The sequence below is a fragment of the Lytechinus pictus genome, chromosome 3 (genome assembly GCF_037042905.1).
Source record: "Lytechinus pictus isolate F3 Inbred chromosome 3, Lp3.0, whole genome shotgun sequence".
NCBI classification, from domain to species: domain Eukaryota; kingdom Metazoa; phylum Echinodermata; class Echinoidea; order Temnopleuroida; family Toxopneustidae; genus Lytechinus; species Lytechinus pictus.
Window position 1 is genome coordinate 60,691,880 of NC_087247.1, and position 10,905 is coordinate 60,702,784.

The window sequence follows — 10,905 nt, forward strand, 5'->3', positions numbered from 1 at the left end:
AAGTACCACGGTAATGTACTGCTTTTATCTGTAAATTTACCATACTATGGTTAAACTATGGTATTACCATTGTATTTTTTTAAAGAACTGAGCAATGCCCTAAAAATCACTATTGAGAAGGCAAACCAGACAAAACCACTAAATGCTTCAGCGATGATCTCATTTGTGAAGGCTGGAACAAGTACTGGAGCCAACAGGAAATTTAGACTACATACAAGTAGACTCCTTTGTCTACCAATAGATTGGCAATATTGGTCTCAGACTTGCATGAGCAGATGACCTTTCCCAGTGAGATTGCGACTAGCAACACGCGACCAGATATATGGTAGTCTGGTCGAAGCAATCCAAGTCGGTCATCCTCTGTGAGCTGACTGTGCCATGGGAGGAGAACATTGAGACAGCCCATGAGTACCAGACGTCAAAATATGCCGGACTTATCTTAGAATGTAAGGAGAGGGGATGGAAGGTAGACTACTACCCAGTGGAGATCGGCTGCAGAGGATATGCGACAAAGTCTCTCCATTTCTTCCTCTCAAGGATGGGAATAACCAACAGAAGGAAGCTGGCTTTGGACTTAATGGAGATTGCTACAAGGTCCTCAGCCTGGATTTGGGATAAATATAAAGCCAACTTACCAAACAAGCAGCTGGAGGTGGCATCTTGTCTTGATGCTGCTGGCCCGCCTCCTGCCACATAGCCATATCAAGGATAATGGGCCGAAGTGGCTGGCAGGAGGACCTCGACTGAGGATCCAGCTGTTCTGGAGGACATTTCTCTGCACAAGGTGTGTTTCGATTATCTCTGGTAAATGTACTGCCTTCATCTGTAAATTTACCATACTATGGTAATACTATGGTATTATCATTGTAAACGTACTTTGGTAAAACCACGGTACTTTTTTTTAAATAAAGGTACAGCCATATATTCAAAAAGTTTAGCAAATTTTGATTCCGTGCTACAAAACTTTTCTCCAGTATAATCTTCAATCTATATATATGTATACATCATGTATCATCCTCAAAATATGATAACAGATTATGCATGCAAGCAACTGTGTCATTATTCATTCATTGTTTCATGTTCCATAAAAGTACTTTGCAAGGTTATTGTAGTAACATGGTATTAAAGTAGCAGTACCATTTGTCAGTCAAACAAGTATCATAAAGTACCATAGAGAACTGTTAAAGTACCACGAAGTGCAATTTAAGTGTCCAAGAGAACTATAAAAGTACTATGGAGTACCATGAAAGTATCACAGAGAACCATGAAAGTATTATGGAGTACCATGTGTGAGGATGGCATTCTGTTCAGTTATATTAACATCAACCATATAAAAAATATTGTAATTTCATTGTAATACCGTAACACATTCATGGTAGTACTATGGTGCATTATGGAACTTCTGTATTTTCAAATAGTACTTTCCTATTTCGTACGGTACTTCTGTGGTAGTGCCATGGTCGTATTATAGTACAAATGAATTCACCATGGTTACTGTGGTAATATAATGGTAATATCATAGTAACACCATTGTACTTAATGGTACTTTTTTACAAGGGAGGTTCGTCAACTTAAATATGAAGGCACCCCCTCTCTTTATGCATGTATTAAAAAATTACTTCTACTACTATCGAGGCAGTAATTCTATATAGGTGATGAATTATTGCATTGCTTTATTTGAATTGAAATTAACTTCGAATAAATGGGATGCGGACATATTGCATACACCTTGCATTTGTCCCCAAACCTTGCACAATTAATGCAAGTCTGTACAGTGCAATTCTGATTGGTGGAAAATAAAGTATCTTTTGACTTTCCTCAGTTGCGTTTAATGCCATTCAGAAGATAATGCATTTTCTTTATTTCTTTTTTCTTTGTGGGGGTTAAATTTCCCTTTAATACAATGGATTGAACATAAATCCCTATCCTCTCTTGGATAAACGTACTTTAATTAATGACATATTTGCATGCGATATGAATAAGGGCCGTATTTTAAAGATTATATTTATATATAAGTAAACTATTAATAAAATGTTGTGCCTTTGAGAAAAGGAAGAATCAGTATCAAAGATGATTTCGGTAAGTTGCCGAAAAGCCCAACGCAGACACAAGTCTCTGTGATGTAAATAGCGCACTCTCTCGTGGGACAGTGGATTAGCTTACGAGTTCATTTTCATTACTATGGAAGCAGGTTAGAACGTCACTCATAATCCTAAGGGTTTGGGGTTGAAAGACATATGAAAGACATATAGATTAGTGAATGGATAATCAGTATATTACCCTTTTAGAGATCGTGTGCTTTCTATGTATATGATTCCTGTTTGAAATAGTATTTTTTCTTCGAAAAACTTGACCAATTTTTTTTTATGATTACAAAGGATGAGTAAACAAAGTAATTATTAGAATTTCCTATTTTGATTTAAGTGGATTTATTTCATTATTTTCATTTTTTTTTACAAAAATGAAACAAAACAAACCTACATGGGGTACATTATTTGTCCTGTAAAAACAATGAGCTCAGTCAATGTAATTGTCAATTCAATTCATTTAATTTCAATTCCGATAAAAAAAATGTAAAGATAAATACATGCGGGCATAGTAACAAATTGTCAATACAAACATGACAAAGGAAATACATAATTAAGATATGCACATACATACGGTACATAAAAGATCACAAAGAGATTTCAGGGAAGGAAAGGAATTGACGAATGCTGACAAACAACGTTAAGATTTTATCGAGGCAGTAATCTTTTTTATTAGAGAACGTAAAATAATTAAAACCATTTTGAGAAAGGAATATGAGAAGAAATTGAAATACATATAAATACATATAAATACCTTGAAATGCATATAAATAGATTGCAAATACAAATTAAGGATCTTGGTCAAATAATCAGCAATTCAAATCGTGAGATAAAAGATATAATTTGAGTCGATTTAAATACATTTGGAGAAGGTGAAACAAGATGGATGAGGGAAGGGAGGTTCCAGAAAGATGGGCCCGAGTGCACTATGGATTGTAACATTAACTCTTTACTGACTTTACCAACATGGTATTTAGAAGAACTTCTTGTATTATAAGAGTAAGAACTACAATTAAGAAAAGCATGGTTATTGGATTAGTTTGTTATATAGTCTTTACATTGACCGCCTGTTGGAAAAAAAAAGAAGAAAAAAAAACAAGAATCACCTTCAAAATGCTTTTACTAATACATTATTCAGTTTATTCTTTCTTCCCCACATATTTGCGTATTGCTCTATCTCAAAATATCAGCCTACACTGTAAAACGCTGTTCAAAATTCTAAGCACGTTGTTTAATCCCGTCACTGTAACAACTATTGCTTAAACAGCTTTTAAACTTATAAACATTTTTTTAAAATGTTGTTTAAAATGTTTAAACAATCACACAAACGTTTAAACAAATTGTTGTTAGGGTGACATGCTTAAACAACGTGCTTTTTTTACTGTGCAGGTAGTCTCCGCTCATCATTCGAAGAACTATTGCTCCAAACACTAAGAATAAAACACCGATGAGAGGACCACACTTTCTCTGTTATGGACCAAAGCTACGGGATCAAGTTGATCGACAACCTATCTAACTATGCCAAATTTAAAATTCCCAACTAAAATCACATTTGTTCCTCTCCCATTAACAATTTGAAAGTGTGTTTTATTCATAAGAATTTATATTTATATTTCTATTCTTTTTCTATTTCATTTCAGTCATTGTTTATTTGTATGTTTATTTTCTTGAAGTGCCATAAGCACCGAAAGGTGGACGCTTCGGTGCGCTATATAAGTAGCCACCCTTTCAATTCATTTTTTTTTCAATTCAATTGTTTGATTTTCCACTTTCAATTTCTTTTTCATATTTACAATTATGATACAATTGACATAGTAACATATAATCACATTTGAAGTATATACAAAAATTGATAACATTACATACAATAGACAATTATCAAATCGAAATATAAATAATTGAAAGGGAGGGAGGGCCAACTGAAAAGCAGAGCTTGTATAATGTACCCCCCCCCTGATATTGTAATTACTTGTTTATAGCAACACCCTTATTATTATATTCAAACAGTATGATCATTGTGCAATATTTATTGATTTGGAATAAAAATTATGTTTAACGTTAAGTGATATAAATATAGGTTTTGATGGGGCTCTAAATTCTGCATTGGTAATTTTGTAATTTATAGATACCATGTAAATGTGATTTATAAGTATTGTCACAGACACTATTACACTAAGTTGGATGGGGTAGGATAATAGTATGTTATGTAATAATTTCATAATTGTTTGGGATAAAATATGACGTAATGTGCTGACGATGACGAGGTTTTAGAAATTTGGATTAAAAATATTATGCGAATTATCCAAGTATGTATACGCCCATTGATATTTCTAAATGAGATGAACTCACTGATGAACACATTTGGAAGTCAATGTCAAATACCGAGAGATGATTAAGGTGCTTGTTTGTGAATGTTACATGTTCGGGTTTGTGTTGTTTACTGATTGTGACATGTCTCCGTAATCTGGTTTAGATATTTGGGGTTCAAGCGAAGGCTATTCTATTTGAACAAATATATTCATGTAATTCAAGTTTTTATGATCATTGAACTGCGCAATGTTTTTTTTTTTACTTTACATAATGATATTAACAATAAAGAAATTAACAATAATGTATTTTTTTTTGGTTAACTCGTGTTAAGTAATGTTATGCAGTTTCTAATAATTGTATCAAAGAACTTGTTCCATATATCTTGATTGTAAATGGAAATACATTACAATATAGATAATTCTATATGACTCATTTTATAAATTTCTTGCTCAAGAGGAAGAAATTACATAATCAAAAACAAAATATCAGATATGACTTATTTACATTAAATGTTACTCGATAGAATACATGTGTAATTACAATGTTTCTTTTTAATCCGGTATATCCTATTTCATTTCATGTATATTATTTTGAATAAGTGCTTCCACGTATTAGCATGTTGTAAAGAGAACTGAAATAGTAATAGCAGTTGTCAACATTTTATACTACGCTTTGAAGAATTGTTTGTACGAAAATAAAGTTTATAAAAGTATATCGTTCTTGTGAATCAAGGGTATATCATACTATGTACACTGTTAGAAAATTTATCCTTAAAATAAAAGAAGTTCCTGCAGCACAGTCTCGACTCGAGAACACCTGTAATCTTACCAGATTGCGTAATCTTAGAGTAAATTGGTATTTGGTGTATGGAACCTTACAAATTTCCTTAAAGAAAACACCCTTTTCCCCTTTTTAAACAGACCTGTTCTGTTAAATTGCAGAATAATTCATGTTTTATGAATTTACAGAATGATTCTGTTATTGCTTTCTGCAAAATCTTCTTTTATTTTTTCTGTAAAATCAGGGAATTTTCAACAGTGTACACTTATGTTTAAAAACTTTTGCACAGAATAATATTTTTTTTAAATATGACTAAATCTGAGCTTTAAAATGGCATATTATCCACCATTCATAAATTAGATTGAAATGCATAAAGTCAATTAAACCAACCAGATAAAAAAAGATAGAACCAAAACACAAAAACAAACAGAGAATTTTATGATATAAAAAGGCTATTGTTTTTTACATTAATTTGAATGGTATGGTGATATGGTGATTATTCTTTTATTGAAACTATTATGAAATGCGAAAAAATCATTTTCCCCATACAGATGAGCATAAAGGATTTCTCCCTCAGATAAAAATAAGCTGCGTTTGGAAAATTTTACATATTCCATGAGGAGTCAATTACCCTAATGGGCTAAACTCAAAGTAGTATCAGCAAATATTAAAAAAAAGGTCAATTAAATTGATTTACCAAACCTGCATTAATTTTGTTTAATGAATTATATTACTTGCAAATATGCCGAAAAGTAAGAGAAAAGTGGAAAAGGGAACGGGATTCCGTTTCTAAAATAGAAGAGGAAATAAAGAAAAAAAATGAAGAGGGAAGAATGGATATACAGAGACAAAGAGAGGGAGAGAACAAAAACAGAGAGAGAGAGAGAGGGGGGGGGGGGGAGAGACAGGGGGGTCGTTAACAAGACCCGGATAAATATGTAAGTGAGTGAGTGTCAGGTTTGCTTTGCCCCCGCACGTGTATCTGATTGGTTGTATAAAGAACCAATGAGCTAGCATTTTGTTTACGTTCACTCTATAGCTCGTCATTTTCTAGAAGATATCGACTTAAAGCTTCCCTTTTACACTGAGATATCAACGAAAGTCTCTGATGATTTATATTTATTAAAGTTTACTCGTCTCATTTTTTCCTTTCAGCTACTGAGTAAACATAATTAGATAGACATAGTCATCTCAATCAACCTACAAAATTGAGCCAGTCTTTCATTCTTTTTATGACAAAATTTCAAACCAAATGTCAATCTTTCGTCCTCCTCAATTTCTTTTTTGTAATAACATATCATGCGATTTTTATACAATGGAACAGCTTTGATCAATTTCGTAGAATGATGACAAAATGGGACTCGATCCTCAAAACCTTTTTAACCTAATTAGGTATACTTCTAAAAAGGTAAGATAATTTGGGACGCAGACAGGTTGAGTTTGAATGAAGTTGCACCTATAGAATAAAAAAAAAAGACATTAAGTTTTACAGAGTGGTCACCATACAGAGGGAAATGATCATTTTGGATCAAACGATAATACATAATATAAAAATTATCATCATTTTGGACTGTTTGTACAGATATTTTTTTCCGTTCATGTATTGCTTCAGATTGATTGAGATTCAATGACGATAGAGAACCTTAATTATAATTATTAAAAATCTATCAAATTATTGCCTCGTTCTAACTCGACGCACCCTCTTTCTCACGGGGACAATGTATTTATGACTTTGTCATCGTCTCTCAGAATTATCCCATCAAATTCAATGTAGTAATGATTGCTTAGTGAAAGCAGAGAATTCGGATACAGGCCCATCTTAAACGACGTTGAAGCCCAGCGGGGCTTTTAGTACTAATCATACACAGGATCTTCATAAAATATTCAAGTGAAGAGGGGGTGACATGCGTGCTGACTGATTACCATGCCAACCAAAGAGACAAGCTACTCAGTAGAAAAGTCACGCATAGAGGAGTTCCAAAAGGGTGCAGAAAAAGAGGCGAAAATGTGGCGGGAGTGATCAGAGACAAGGGACCGACCAAAAAGGAACATCAGAAAAGATGAGTGAGAAATAAAACCACAAAAGACACAAGCAAGGAAAATAAAATATGATGTACGCTTTATGATGTTGAATTAGATACAAAACAAAAGGTCCTGTAATGAAAGAATACGTTTACACATACTATTTGCAGTTTACACAAAGAAGAGTGATTAAAAACAGTAATATTCACAGCTAATGTCTCTATTACAATTTAAAAATGTTTTCTAAAGATATTTATTATCCAGATGATAGCTTCATATGGAATTTCACTTATGCTATTTATTTGTATCGAAAATATCGATAAGTGTGCAGGTGTTTCATGGTAAATGAGGAATAAATAAAGGGAGAGAAACAAAAGATAAAAAGAGATTTGATGCAGTGCGATGAAGGAGACAAAGAGAGAGAGAGAGGGGGGGGGGAGAGAGAGAGAGTAGAGGGGATGGCACGTCACTGAGGTATCTTCTCTGTCAGATAGGTTGAAAAGATTATAAGCCATGAAACTCTAGACATGATAGAAAGCACGGATATATTTGATTTTTTTTCCACAGAATATGACGTAAGCATCGCCTTTTGTTGGAGCAGCCAATTAGCGACCAGCTCCTTCATAAAGATTCTTCGTCTCCCTCCGATGCAAAGCGACACCCACTCCAAATTCCGTCCTCACCGCCCCCCTGTTTTAGTTTTTCCCTTTTCCCCATGGTCTAGGTTTGACCAACTGACCTTTTCAAGATTTAGAATTGATTTTGGGAATGATGAGACTAGAAAGATGTATTCTAACCCTCCTGAATATTTGACACGATTTGATCGTGTAAGGTGCAATAGATTTGTCCACTCCATTGCCTTGTAATAGACAATTGATTTATATTGTAGGCGGTCTCTATTAAGATTTATCCTAGTATTTGTCACATTGTCGTTTTTTTTATCAGAGCAATAATATTTCATTGAAAGCAATAAAAATACAACATTTTGTCTTACATTGTTGTTTATTTCTCGGGTCATGTATGATTAAACTAAAAGTTTATTGTACGTATGAACAATAAATTAATAATTCAAATATTTTTTTTGAGGTCATGTATTTCATTTTATGCCAACAAGTTTATTTAGATACGAGTTAAGTATGGGGGTTGTCAGAAGGCTTTCTTTCACTTGGTTTACTAGCAGATGGTTTCATTCTCAAATCGTCTAACACCATGATGGCTTAACAATTTGGTCTACTAGTAAGTTTGTCACTTGGTCTAACTATTATTCGGAATAATGTCCAGATGTTTTAATTTCCAATTCGTCTACTTACTTTTTAAAACTTTGTCTGTAAATATACTGTTTGTAAAAATATAGGCTACATGTATAAGTGGTGTTAGGCCAAGTGGATACTATACGAAACGGGTTTAGTCTAATTGAAAATCAGTCGAAATGGTAAATGGGCTTTGTGACAAAACGGTAAGTGCTAACGAACTGATATTTGATGATGATAGTTAATGAACTAGGAAGGGATACTCCATATGGGATGAGACCAAAAGTGTTCAGAGTCGATGTACAGTGTAGACCGAGTGGCAATTAAGGAGATAAGTGTAACTTTCAAGTTTTGGAAAACATGGACTCAACACGTGGAACGCAAGCTAGACCTTCATATACATTTTCACATTTCATGCTTTTCCCCCAGTGATCTTAACGTAAGTTCAAATCACAAATCATTCCAATAATTAATTGCATTAATTAAATTACAGTTCACACATCACAAATCATGTATTTCCATATCGAGATCATGAACACAAATGCATTCTTTCAAACAAAGTTTGTTTGAAAGAAATTCATAAGCATGAAAGGTATATTAAGAAAAGAGAAAGAAGGTAACACGTGAGTGGTGGATGAAATTTTCGACCAGTCAGTACACCCCTTTGTCCATGAACCATACCAAGACACATACAACAATATACCCCCCACACACACACACATTCAAACACCACTTACTCGCTTACACTTCCTCTTCTCTTATGCCTTTCTCCCCCCCCCCCCTCTCTCTCACACACAAACCTCATTCATTCCAGCCTCGTTCCTTGCTGGTAAAGCTGTTCGTGACTTACGAGCAACTTCACAAATACTTTTCTTAGGAACTAAACCAACACTAATGAAAATCTGATGTATATCCTTTACCACAGGAAAGGGTAACTCGTAAAGGGTGAATTATCGGATGGTCTAATACCACTTGATCTACTTATCAGTTCGTCCAACTTCACATAGTCTAAACTCATTTCGTCTACAACCAGTGTGTCTAATATCCAATTCGTATAATTCCCACTTGGTCTAATATCCAATTCGTCTAATGAGCAGTTGGGCTAAAACCATTTAGTCTAATTTCCAGTTGGTGTAACACCACTTGGTCTAATTTCCACTTTGGCTAATTCCCACTTGGTGTATTTTCATTTCGTCTAATTGTCACATGGTCTAATGACCTTTTGGTCCAATTTCCACTTGGTCTAATATCCAATTGGTCTAATGACTACTTGGTCTAATAGTCAAATGGTCTAATGACCAATTGGTCTAATCGCCAATTAATTGGTCTAATACCCAGTTGGGCTAATCGTCACCTGGTCTAATTTTCATTTGGTCTAATTCACACTTGGTCTAATGTCCATTTATTCTAACATACCATCATTCATTATTACATGTATTTATTTGATCTTTAACAAATATGGTACGTAGTGGATAAATACCATGCATCACTATACATTTTGCCAGGATCCGGAGGGGTAGAGCCGGGGTAGGGCTGGTGGGGGCAAAACCTGCACCATGAAGTTGACGAGATAGTCGCTCATCAAATGAATTATTCTAATCAAATATAATTCTTATAATTAGGCATACATATCGATTATATAGATGATGATGAAAATTATATCATACTCATAATCATTACATCACCGCATGCACATTTACAGAACAATAAGTTGGGGACCTTGTAGCTCATAATGGTCAAATGGCGGGGTTTCATCAGAATAACATTATTATGGAGATTGTGTGGATACGTATCTGGTAAACATGTATATGCCTTTTTTAAATCATTGTTATGCACCATTACGGACGATACTTGAACTTGATGGAAAATAAACAATATAGTTATGCAGTTTGGGGATTCCAAAAGTTACAAAGCCATTAGACCGGGGGGGGGGGGGGCACTTTCATTGACGAGTGGATACCATGCGCGACCAAAAAAACACGTAGGATGTCTTTTTTTAGATATGGCACGTTACGTACGTTATGTAATAAGGGTGTCAAAAACACTAAAATAATGAAAAAATTGTATCTATTTTGCTAGGAAAGCTACGTGTTTAGGGTCAAATTTGCGAGGGTATAAAAAAGACTAAAATGTTTTATAAATAAAAGGATGTACTACGTGTTTAGAGTCCGATTTGCGCGAGGTGGGGAGGTCGGGCCGTACGTATACCCAATGATTGTAGGAATATCGCTGCACTTGCTTAGGGGTTTAATGCATGGAATATTTGCTAAGGGTATCGTTTTGTTTCCAATACTTGTTAAGGGTAGGGTTTCACACGCCAATACTTGTTAAGGGGTGCATTTTCAGAATATGGAAAATACTTGTTTAGGGTGCTTTTCGAGACCCCATGGTCGCGCATGGTATCCACCCGTCAATGCCCCCCCCCCCCCGGGCCATTAGATCATGTAATTTTTTAA